This window comes from Anopheles merus, chromosome 2L, assembly GCF_017562075.2.
Source record: "Anopheles merus strain MAF chromosome 2L, AmerM5.1, whole genome shotgun sequence".
Taxonomy (NCBI): Eukaryota; Metazoa; Arthropoda; class Insecta; order Diptera; family Culicidae; genus Anopheles; species Anopheles merus.
In genome coordinates, this window is record NC_054083.1 from 48,516,655 (window position 1) to 48,529,504 (window position 12,850).

General features: G+C 46.3%; 1 protein-coding gene across 8 annotated transcripts in view; it reads right to left on the reverse strand.

Moving 5' to 3' along the window:
• Nucleotides 1-12,850, reverse strand: part of LOC121593573 (high affinity cAMP-specific and IBMX-insensitive 3',5'-cyclic phosphodiesterase 8) — a 141,491-nt gene that overhangs the window by 70,689 nt on the left and 57,952 nt on the right. For 2 of the 8 annotated variants that reach the window (XM_041916052.1, XM_041916051.1), the window contains exon 1: nucleotides 180-463. The exons of the other annotated variants lie outside the window; for them this stretch is intronic. The gene's annotated coding sequence lies outside the window, so the exon portion shown is untranslated. Of the gene's footprint in view, nucleotides 1-179; nucleotides 464-12,850 lie in introns of those variants that run through there. 8 annotated transcript variants of the gene reach the window in all.

Genomic DNA, 12,850 nt, shown 5'->3' on the forward strand with positions numbered 1-12,850 from the left:
CGGAAGCTATTACGCCACATAATTCCAACAAACTTTACCACTGCGCAACCCCCACTGAAACCAACTCACTTTCGGGGGGATGGGGATGATTCTATTCGAGCTGCGTCTAAATTAAATCCCTAATTCACCAACACACAGCAACTGCAAGTGGCATTTTCCGCAGATTTTCGCAAACAAACCTTCGTGATCGTGATCGCGGCAAAGCAAACACACACACACACACCCGCGGTACGATGCAACCGCAACGCAGCAAAAAGCGACAAACACAACGAGCGTGTCAAACCAGCAGCAAATGAATGTCAGGACACTGAGCAGAAAGCAAAAAGGCACATCCACACACTGCAAGGGGGACGACTCGGACGGTCCGGACGACGTGTGACGACGGCCGACCGAACAGCACGCGCGCGCGTTATGACAGTTGTTTGGCTGTGACGAGACTGAGCAGCGCGAACCCGCAACCGACCAGACCGAACCGACGGCGAGACTGGCTGGCTGACACAATCGTCATCAACACCAGCGGTAGCAGCAGCAGCAGCAGCAACAGCAGCAGTAGCCTAAGGCGCGAGAAGCGCGCGAGAAACCGCGAGCTGTGCGCCGACTTCGGTTTTACGCAAAGAACTTGAACCGTTGGTTGGCGAGTTTCATGTGTGTGTGAGTGAGTGAGCTTGGGTGGTGTTGCCGTTCGGAAAAAAGGGAAACACGCGGTGCCAGCAAACCGAAACGAAAACGAGGGGCTGAGCATGGTAAAGCAAAAAAAAAGAAAAACGAAAAAACGGAGGCAACACTACGGCCAACCGCAGGCCCCGTAGCAGAAGCAACAAACGAAAATGTTATAAAATATGACCTCCTAAAACGGCTGTGGCCTTAACGGGGCCGGTAGAGAGGGGCACGGAGTTGTTCTTGTACAGGGTGTTAGCGCCGTAAGCCTAGGCGCTTTCGGACGGCTAGCTGGTGCTAGATGTAAATGTGTGGTACGCGTTCTAATGGGCGGTACAGCTTTTCGCTTGCCGACTTTGCTGAAAAGAGGACAAAAGGGTTGAAAAGCTTCCGGGAAACAAGAAGACGCTGTTATTTTATATTAACGAAATAAATGTAAAAAAGGTAAAATTGTAGTGCAAATTGCATAACTTTAGGAATGTTTAGGAATCTTTAAAAAAAACTGTCTCCTGGAAGTATGCAAATTGTGCTAAAATGTACTAAAAGCATGCAATCTGCATTGCAATAAGCTCTTTCTAGAGTGAATTCTCTTCGTTTTACGCATCTTTTCTAGACACTTTTCAATCAACCAATAGTATATATCGCTCTAGCACGGTAGTAGTTCGCTCTAACCCATCGACCCATCGTTATTGGTGGTGCGCCCACCGCACCATTAGTATTAGTGCAGATAGTGACGCAGGCTCCTACGTCACGCTGGCTTCGGCTCGCCGCGGTGCGCGGGCGGTGTGCGGAATAGATGGTGTTTAGATGGTGGTCGCGGTTGTTTGGTCGTTCACTTCTGTGGGGCCTACTCGTCAATCGATTCGTTCACGACGTGCAACGCTCAACCCGCACCTACTTTCGACCGGCTCCCAACCCGCTGCGTCCGGCCAGCTCGTTCCGAATGGCTTCCTTTCTAAAAACAATTTTCAAACAAACACAGTTGCGCGTTAGAACGCGCGGCTTGAAGATTGAAGTCAGCTGGTGGCGATTGGTAGTAGAAGGGGGAAACAGAAACAAGCCACAGCAGCAACCTGGTGTGTTGGGCTAGGTTTTTGCGGTGTCACTAGCAGAAGAATAATTATTGAAAAATAAAACCGCTGACAATGCACTGATGGTGGCGCTGCTGCTGTGGTGAACGCTACCTTTGCAACTTGCAACTGCTGCATGGTTGTCAGGTTGTGTTTTGTTGTTGTTTTTTCTTCTTCCCTTGAAATTGTGAACCTTTTGGTTTCTGTTTGGACCTTCGACCGATCGGATGGCACGCCGAACGCGTGCTCTCTCTGTCACCGGAAGGCGTGAAATGAAACGTGCGCGAATTGTATCGCCCGCGTGCTCTCGAGTTGACAACTTGGGTGTCAGCGCGTTTATTGTTGTTTTATTAACAAACAACCGGGCAGCCAGGAGAGCGATAAGCAATGAAATTTAGACAGCTAATATATCATTCGGAAGGATTAGAGAAAAACTATGCTCCTTAAATTGGACTCGAGCTCTTCCAAGCTCATTTAATGTCATAAGCCAGCGGTGCTAATTTATTAACAAGCCTTCAAAATTCACACATGATCATTAACGAAAACACATTAACAACAATGTTGTGATCCACAGCGTTTGCCAAAATAACCCTCTCCACACCTGGGGGAGGGAGGCCTGTAGCAAATAACTGCAACTGCTGCTCAGGGTGGAGCTGCTGCCAGTCAATCGGGACAATCCAATTGACAGATTTCGGACCAGGGGCTGAGCAAAATCTCATTCGCCGCAAGCTGAAACACGAAGGACTGTGTCTGTTTCTTTTTTGTTTGCTGCTTCTCACAACACATCAAAAACCGTTTTCTTTTCCATCTTGTTCCTTTATCTTATACTTCTTATAATTTAACGCCAACCTTGACGGCGAACCGGCGTATTATGATCCATGTGCAGCGCGATCAGATAGACGTATTTGGTGCGCTTGCAACATGGGCACAAATTCAAAGGAACCGGCTCTCGCCCCTTTTTGCTGCGCTCGGGTGGGACCACTAGGTTTTTTCTCTCTCCCTCTCTCTTCGTCGCTTGTTTGCTGTAGTTCACCACCGACACACACACACACACGAGCGATTAAGATAAAACTTGCTCATTAATTGATTTGTTCGGACCCACCTTTTTAAACGATCCGCATGTCCTTCGCGCGCGCGAAGGAGAAACGAGAAAAGGCGCCCTGAAAGCCTGGTTGGTGGATAATATGTTGAGCGAGACCAGTGCACGAGAAGGGAGGCCAGAATTAGGAAGCGTTCGGGAAGCTTCTGTACGAGAGCTGATTAGCACCCTTGCTGGTATGCAGCGTGGGTAATAGTGCTCCTTTCCGTGCGTAAGTGCAGCGTAATAAAACAAGCGAAATTAAGCACTTTTCCCTTACGCTGATCGCTCACGCCAACACCGACGATGGTCGGTTGACATTATACGTGCTCTATGGGACTTTTGGCTTTCTTTTTGTTGAGTACCGGCCTAAAGAGGCGAAAGAACAAAACAAACGTTTAATTGCACATAATTGATAGCCGGCCAGAGCTCATTAATTACGCGATCAATTAAATTGCATGTAAACATCTTACTCCTGCTGCCGATTCGGGGGCCGATAAAGATCGGAAGGCAAATTGTACAAAATTGCTGCACAAATAACCAATTACCGAACAGGTTAGGTTGCGAGGATTGCAAAGACATTTTGAACTACTGTCCAAAGTGATGGGTAAAGTTGGCATCAGTCCGGAGTCGACTCCGATCCGACTTCGATAATTTTGGAACCGACTCCAGAAGATAGGTCCACCCAGCATTATACCAGATTCGTTCGAAGTCGTTCCAGAGTCATCCGGAGCTGCTTGGAGTCGTTCGGAGTTGAAGTCGTCTGAAGTTGCCCGGTGTTGGAGTCATCCGGAGTCGTTTGGAGGCCTTCATATGAAGAGAACGCACATAGTGAAAGATCTCTGGACGACTCTGGGCGACTCTGGATGACTCTGGACGACTTCGGATGACTCCGAACGACTCTGGATGACTCCGACTCTGGGCGACTCTGGATGACTCCGACTCTGGGCGATTCCGGACAACTCTGGACGACTCCAGACGATTTCGGGAAACTCTGGACGACTCCGGACGATTCAGAACAACTCCAACCCCGACGACTACGACTCTAGACGGAACTAGTGATTCCCATTTTGCTGGAGTTTGAATGGGACTAATAATGGTCAAAGTCAGATCGGAGTCGTCGTTGCCCTCCACAGAGCACATCACTAATCCAAACAATCAAACAACAGATCTCTTCCAGCGATAAGCCAAACATCTTCAATTTTTATAATTTATGTAGCTTGTTTTTTATCATTTTTTTATCGGAACATAACTCAACCTCTTTCGACAAACGAGATAGCTTCACCTTCAACCCCGACAGCAGACAACCTCAGGTACACACGGGGAAGGTGCAGGCAAGCCACACCGAATACAAAACAAAACCCCTCCCAGCGTCACAGCGCGAGTGGGAGTAATTGAAAGGTTGCAAACGTGCCGAGGGGTGAACCTTCGTCATAAACCTATAATAATATCGATAATAATATATTCAAAATCGATAAGCGACTACCCCTCCCTCGCCCGATCGGTGGAGAAAGAAACCAAAACGGGCAAAGGAGAGAGAGAGAGCAAAAAAAGCCAACAACCCATCGAAAGGGTGTGAGCCGACGACAAGCGTTTATCGGCGTTATTTTAAGCTTTTTGGTGCTTTTGGACCTTTCTTGACGTCATGACGGGGTGGTGCGGGGTGAAAATAAAAGTAGTTCAACCCACCAACCCACCCACCCGGTTCGAGTTGATAGCCCTATTAACATGATTATGCATCTAGGTCCAGCGGGCCAGTGTGTGCTGGTGTAGGGTGAAAATAGCGAAGGGAAATGAATTATGAAACCGCTATCAATATCTGACGCCATTGTTGATAATAAACCTTCGCGGCTTCTGGCCGTGGTTCGGTGGAGTGCCGTTGCAATTTTCGTTTCTTCTTTCACTTAATTAAAACAACGTCGGTGAAAGATTTCATCGAAAACAAATTAGTGAATTTGTGATTTTAAAATGTTTTCTTTCGCTTGTAAACATAACATCCTGTGTCTGCCACTTTGAATGCATTATTTACCTTTCCCGTGACCTCTGCATCGGTTCACACACTCACACAGGATGTCGTTTGTCTGCTCACACCTCCACACACTGTTTGGCACGCAGGAGGCAAACAGGTGTATAGATTTAAATCATGAAACAAAAATTACACACTAGACGGCGGCCGGTACGCTGATGCTTATCGATTTGATTGATTTTATAATAGTCCACCCTTGTCTAGGAGTAGCGGCAGGACACTAGCTGCCCGAGAGCCTAGACCGTGGTGCACCCTTCTCTAATCATCTTAATTTAACGCACACCGTAAAGAGGCACACGATCGTTCTCAAGCCGGCAGCCGTTTCCCTTGAAGCGTGGTTAAGAATTCAGAAGAGCTCTAAGAGGGAAGGAAAACCTCTTATTCCATAGACTTGTCTGCTAGATCTTACCAGCTTTTTTTGCTTCCCTTTTTCGACAGCCAGCTCGGACGGATTGGGTTATTGATATTGATTTTGCATGAATTTATGAGTGACATTAATGTTGTCTAGTCGCCGTCGCTACTGGCAAACTTGAGCGCGGTGGGATTAAATCAGGCGACTTGTTAAATATTGCGCACCCCTAATGAAGTCAAGCTTTGGCTACGCTTTTTTCTGTTGCTTGCCCTGTGCTTCACGATCGATTCGGAGTCTGTCTTGGATATAACGAACACACACACACGCAGAGACAGAAACGCATGAAATTAAATCAAACGGACGCAATCCAAACGCACCTACCATCATGGCGATGATGCTGGGGCCCTTGCCACCCCTTTTTTGGAGGGCTGGTACGCGTACGCGCGCGTGCACACATTCGCTGTGGCGTGTGAATGCCTTTTTGCGCCCGACACACACAGCGCCCCAAAAGTGGGGTGAGACGAAACAAAAACGCAGCAAGACAGAAAAATATGGACAGTGGCGCGCCTGCACTTGTCGTGACTGGGATTCCCTGGGTGCCCCTGCTTATGGACACATCCGGTGCACCAATCTGAGATTGTATTTTTTTTTTTCGAGTAGCTAGGTGTGGGTAAAGGGGGAGTGTACCCTTTCTTTAAAAACTGTAACACACAAGAGTCTCTCGGGACGATGGGAACCGGGGGGACAAAAATGATTATGTAATTTCACGTTCGGCACACAGCGTCCGAAAGGCAGGTTGTTTTGCTTGAAGGAGGAGAAGCAACAAGGGAGATACAAACGCAAGATCAGGTTTTTATTAACGTTGTTGACACGGTCCCCAGAGGTAATTGATGCGCGGTAGGTGGTCAATGACATGTGGAGCTAAATAAATATACAATAATTAGTGTGATATTTCGAATCCACGCAGCTGCAGCATGGAATGGAATAAAACATCACCCATAACAAGGAGAAACAGAGGGTTGTATTTGAAAAACATGTAAATCCCTTTTTTTTTTGCGCGATGATTCTACATGCACACGTGCTCAATTAAAATGCATCTAATAGCTACACCAGCTCAGTTTGACGCATTTAATACACAGCTTAAACATTCATGCAACAAATCATTTACACATCAGCATCAACAATCATGCAACCGCTGCAGAGCAGTCCGCAATGCATCGAGCCAGAGCCGCCAGGATTAATATGGTTCTAAATCCATTCATTATCTTAATTGTAGATAAAGCACCACCAGCGGACGTGCTGCTTTGATTTGATTACTTTGCAACGCTGACCACTTGTTAATTGACCACCGACCATCACAAAGCCCGCCTCGCCGCATGCTTGTCGCGGTGCCCGTCCGCAACAGGTACGCTAGCGTCACGTATCACGCAAGTGTGAACAAAAAGGTCGTGTTCGAAGCTGCCCAAAACATCAAACACAAATCGAACGCCCGGGCAGTGGTAACTTGAGCCACATCAAATTCCGCTTTGAGAGTTAGCACCGGTAAAACGTTATAATTAAGCGGCCCTAATTAAGCGACCAACGGAGCACGCGCCCGCGACTGCTCCCGGTTTGGATTAAATCAAATTTGCACCGAAATCATTTCAGAAATGCAAAATGGTATGAACGTTGTTATAATTGAAATATTTTCCCTTGAAATAAATAGCATATACAATGATTTGCGGAGGAGCGGGAAGCATAATCGGTAATAAGGTGTTATGTGAATGTTTGTTGGTAAATTGTAAGCTAATCCCATTATGCGCCCACTGCTCGGAAGCTAATAATTTATGTGTTTAATCAATGTTTTGGCCAGCGTAGCCATTAATTTCCATTAGTAAGGTGAGTTTTTTTTCTCTCGCACTTACCGGTCATCAAATTTAATCCACTGCTGGTGTATTGTGTTTCAATTTCGATCATTTTTACAGAATGAAAAGGTAAGCTGTAGATTTTGATGTTTGATAAGTACAGTCTTTAGCCGAGTTACGCGACACACGAGTAAAAATAAATTGCAAAGTAATATCAAAATAAATTGCCAACAGTTTGGATGCGCTGAAAATTCAGAAATGACCGAATTTCCTACACAAATTGTATTAAATAAGCTATTAATTGCATAAGGGTTTATTAAATTTAATCTAAACTAGCTATTTAACGTTTATATTTTGCGTGGAAACTGTGATATTCGACTCAGGCAAACTTCCAAGTTACGCAAATGTCTCCAGAACGCAGTATTCGCGTAGCACGGGGAAAAGACTGTAATTTATAGAAGCTTCCCCCTTCGCTAGAATCAATTACATAAAATACCTCTTGTATGTGTGATTTTTTTGTTATAAGTAGCGTGTAATCCTTTAGTGAAGTACTACACTTTCGGTGGAATTTAAAATACCAGACCCTGATTTTAAAGCACCCATTGTTCTCGTCCTTTCAACACTAAATTACGGCAAATTACATTCCCCCCATGTGCGTCGTTTCATACCACGAGCACACGGGCTCATCCATTACACCACACAGCCCAACAGCGTGCCCAAGGGAGAGGGCAGACCGGAGCAGCCAGCCCAGAGAATTGAATCCATTTAATGCAACCGTATCGATGCACCGATGCCAACATTGCCAACACACACACACACACAGTGGAACGGAAGCCGATCCCGTTTTCTGGCGAGCCGGCGAGAGCGCACACACGGGTACCCGCGGGAAAGAGTTATGATCGATAATGAATTTGACCTTTCTTATTTCTTTGAATTTGCAGAGGCAAGCAGCAGCACAACACTGGAGGAGGCGATGGGGAACACAAAAAAAAACCAACCGGGGCCAGAAATCACAATGCTGATTCCATTACAGTTGGTACATAAATTGTGCATCCTCCAGGCCCAGGGTTTGCCCCGTGCCCCAGTGCACCAGAACGCATGCAATTACACATTACATTACCATCGCTGCTCCCCTCCGGGGGTGACACACGGTTTAACGTGAGCAATTTATGTTGCATTATGTGGCCAGCACGGACGAATGTTTCCCTCCCCCCTTTCATTCTGATGGTTGATTGTAATTAAACCAAAAATGGGGTGCGGGTTGGGCAGGTGGGCCATGGTCTCAGTGGTCCTTGAATGCAGGTGTGTCCGTAGCACTGAATACACTCGAACAGGTGACCTCTTGGAGATACTGCTGCAGGGCGTCGTCGTCTTAAAGCTGCAAGTGCTGCACAGATCCATTTCTTCCCTTGCGGGGTCAAAAGCGATCCAAGCGAACCTACTATTTGATGGTGTCGGTGGAGGAAGAGAGAGAGAAAAAAAACGCCTCAACGAAACACAAACAACAAGAGCGAAATCTGATCTTGATTAAAAAATTGTCACAAATTATCATGCACCACTGCAGCAACAGCAGGTACCTCGTTAAGATCGATCGATCGATGTTCGATTTCTTATGGGAAAGGTGTGAAATAATCATACATAATGTGACCCCGCTGCATCACCTTTAGCCAGGCTTCCTCAGTGGCTTGTCAATATATTCCAAGCTTGTTTTTTTTTGCTTTACGTTCACGTTCTTCTCTTTCACGTTCACGTGAGGACGCTCAGCTACGACCACCAACATGTGACACGGCGGCTGGCGTTCATCATCGAGCTGTCAAGAAATTAATGCCATCCCCGCGTGAGTACGATGGCCTCCAGACGGTGGCAGAGAGCGGGAAAGAGAGGCACGGAGTGCGTAATGTAGATGCAGTCCGCACCCCCACGCTCGATTATCATAACGCACGCACGATCGGTCCTGCTGTGTAGCGGGCGGTCACGTCCCGTCTCGGTGCATGAGTGATGGTGAATTCAGCCATCCTTGAGCCGGAGCTGCGTGAGCCCGGCCCCGAATACAAATGTCCCAAGAACGGCGTGCTAGCCTGAGCCGCATGCGCAAATACGCAAGGCGATGTGTGCGCAAATTGTGCTGCCGCCAGCATTTCGTCATAATTTCGCAGCAAATATGAGTGTCGCATAGACTGTGATTCGGTCGGTCGGTGGCGACGACCTTTTAGTGGGTTATCCTTCATGCGCGAAAACGTTTACGTACGCGCTGCACGATTTTGGAGACATCTAGCCAAAGGGGGTTTTGGGGTCATCAGGTTGATGAGCGTTGAATTGAAGGTATAAATTATTTTTGGAGTCGTTGTGAAGATTCTTCTTCTCCGAAAGCATTCCAGGATTAGAGAGTCTTCAGGTTGATAAGAATAAAAAAATCATTTAAAAAGAAATATTGTTTTAATATTACATCCTGGTTATGGTACTTTCTTGAAGAACAGTTATGGCATTCCATTAATTTTTAGGTGTCAAAAAGGCTGAAACTGAAGCCAAAACAATAAATGACATTTGACATATGACCCTTGAAAAGGAATTAACTAACGCAAGCAGCAGTCTTGCGGCAGCTCGAAAACTGTGTAACGATTATGACCACTTAGAAGACCGCTGCCCGCTCGAGCGAGATGACGTTTTGACCTTTACTCACTCCTTCATTTTCATTCACGCATTGCTTGCCAACTTGGTTTGACATTCCGCAAGATGTGAAGCAAAAAAAAGAACCAGACTGAAACGCTTCCAACGGACTCAATCCGTTTGGAGAGTTGAAATTGAGAAAAAAAAGTCCATTCATCAACTGTCACCCACACGGAACGTAAGCGTTGGAGCAACCGACCGACCGGTCGGTCGGTGGCGATGTTTAGATTCCTAAGCAAAACGCGGCTGCCGGTGCGGTGCTGGTACTGCCACAGGCATTAAATCAATTAAGAGAACCCCGGCTTGCCGCTAACGATCACACGCTTACACGCAGGCCAATGGAAAAATGGTTTATTTCTGCACGCCCGTTCGCCCGTTCCAATTCGTTCCAGTCGAAATCAACAGTTCTTTAATCATGTGGAAGCCGGCGCTCGGCGTACCACTGTCACACGGGATATTAAATTGATTTCGAACGATCGCAAAGTGGAAGCGGTTTGTTTGTTTTGGGAGGGCGAACCGGCGAACCAGATACGGAAGATACGTCTTGCTCTGTCTGCACGTTGTAATTAATATCTGCAAGGAGTGCGTAATTGAAATGTTATGAGTTTGTGTGTATGTTTTCAAAGGAGAACGCACGATAGAAAATGTAAACAACAACACTACCATGCGTCTCCTTTTTTTTACTTTTAGAATCACAAATACAAACTTCAAACAGCTCCATAGCTTGTATTGAGCTGTAATGCTTTCCGCTGCATAAGCAAGAAAGTTAAATTGATTCCCTTGTCCTTAGTTTCTCATCATCAGCTCATCAATAACTTCCACTCACGGGCTGTAACGAGCATTCGCATAAAGTTCCCTAGTGCCTTGGAAATAGAAACATCACACTCCACCTTTGATTTATCGCGCAGATAAGATCCTTCACACCAATCCAAGTAATAAATTACTCACCCGCACACACACACACACTTATCGACAGCCGGTTGGCACCCTTGGGTAGGTTTAATTTTCATAAATTAATCTTCAATGCAACTACCCGCCGGCACGCTTTGGCGGCGGCAGATGACATCAGTTTGAATGTGCATTTAATTTCCTCCCGTACACGCTACAACCCCAGATTGAGCGATCATCTAGCAGCGGGAGGAAGAGATCGCTCGCTGGAGAGTCAATTATTCACGCACTTCGCTGTGTTGTATGCACCGGTGGTAGGGTGTTTGGGGTGATCAACGAATGATCAACGGCGCTACCACCCACGCACGCCACCGCCACGATCGGTGCGGCATTCGCATTCGCGATGACTTGCGGCCGGAACGACCTAGACCTTGCGTGCGTGAGTGAAACAAAGCAGCAACAACAAAAAGAGGGTAATGCGCTCGTAGGCGGAACGATCGAACAGTCGCACGACTTCGCACGTGCCAAAAGCTTTGGGCCGGTTTGGGGCGGCATTCGGTGCCCTTTTTGCCATTCTTTTTTGTCCCCCGGTTGTGGCGGAAGTGAGCGTGAGTGGGTGGATCAGTGAGTCGATCACCTTACTGTTTCTACCGGGGAGCGGTTTTGTTGCGGAAGGTTATGTTTCGTTTTAACCTTTTACAGCAATGGATGGCTCAAGCATAGTAAGCAGCCAAAGGAGTGCATTTTTAATATTATAAAAACGACATTTTGTATGTTTCTAAATCGATAAAAAAGACAAAATTATATTGCTGGGAATCTAACAGAGGTCACATCACTAACGTTTGCATTAAAAACAAAAATGAGTTTTGGGAGATAATTTCCTTCCGTGAATATCCTTTGAAAGGCAATTACAAACATTAATCTACGAACATGCGAGCTGCCTATTGTCAGTTATCTGTAATTTTTGCCACGTCCGATGAAGACATGCGTGTTGTCAGAGGTACTATTTCACTCTTGGCCCGGTTGCATCTACCTTACGGCCAAGCGGCCGCAGCGATGTAGCGACTTGTTGCTCGGTTTTCATTTTCAGCACCCTTTGGAGCTTCTTGTCGCTTAGGGACGTCGGCCATTCGGAACTGAGCTTTCTTTCGATGCTCTGATTGTTGTCTAATAGTACCAAGATGTTTTAAATACCGGAACAGGCTTATACGATGTCCACAAACTGCCGCAAGGAGTCCGTTTTAGACGCTACGGGGTGCCGTTCTTTGATCGCTCTGAAGCTTCTGAAAGAAGTTGCTTCAATGGTTATAATTCGGCTAATAGAGGCATCAAATTTTGTCTGCTGACTCAAAGGATACTATCATTGGAACTGCAATTAACGTTTAGTTAGTGCGGTTGTAGATAAATCCATGAAAAATCGGCAATTTTTGTCCATTTTTGTAATGCAAACGTTACTCAAAGGGAATATTAGAATTGAAGCTTACAATATGCCTTTCAAAAACGTTGTAAATATGTTAAACAAGATTCTGTAATTAAACAAAAATCGTTAGAGCGTGCCCTTATTAAACTAAAACTAATTAAAACATGTGACGTAATCAACTAAACACTTGCATTTGTAAGTTCATCTAAACAAGCCTCTTCGGAAGAGTCGTTATTTTTTACCATTTAAGGTTAAACGTTGTTGCACTCGCTTTGCATCCAGGTTTATGCCGCATCCCACGCAATAAGCGTTCGGTTCGATTTTATTACACCAACACCTGTAACAGGGTTAAATTGAATCATGCGAATCATTGCAAACCCTTCAAGTGTCTGTAGCATCACCATAAAAGGTCCATCCTCATCCCTGCAGGCACAGCTTCAACCTGTTTGTCATGCGTCAGCACGTGCAGTTTTTGTTCAGTTTTTTTATTTATTTTTCGCATGCTCACCCCCATGCCGCACTTAAAACACCGCACGCGACCGGACCAGTGCACAGTTGGTATGCATTTGTGTGCAGCAATACGCCCGCCCACGCGCCTCTGAGGCGCACTTCCGTGGCGAGTGCAGTGCGGTTTTTCAAATCAAAACGCAGCCAGGCGCTACATTGTTGTGACAATGGGTGCGCAATGGTGGCTGGCGTAAGCGCGGTAGCTGCGCGGTAAATCAATCTTATCAAAACATGTCACGCTGGGGACGGGACTCGGTGTGGCGAGTAAAACCCGCAAAGAATGCTAAAGCGTTACTTAAGCGCTTCCAAGTGCAATGGTGCTCGTTCTAATCTCTCCCCCC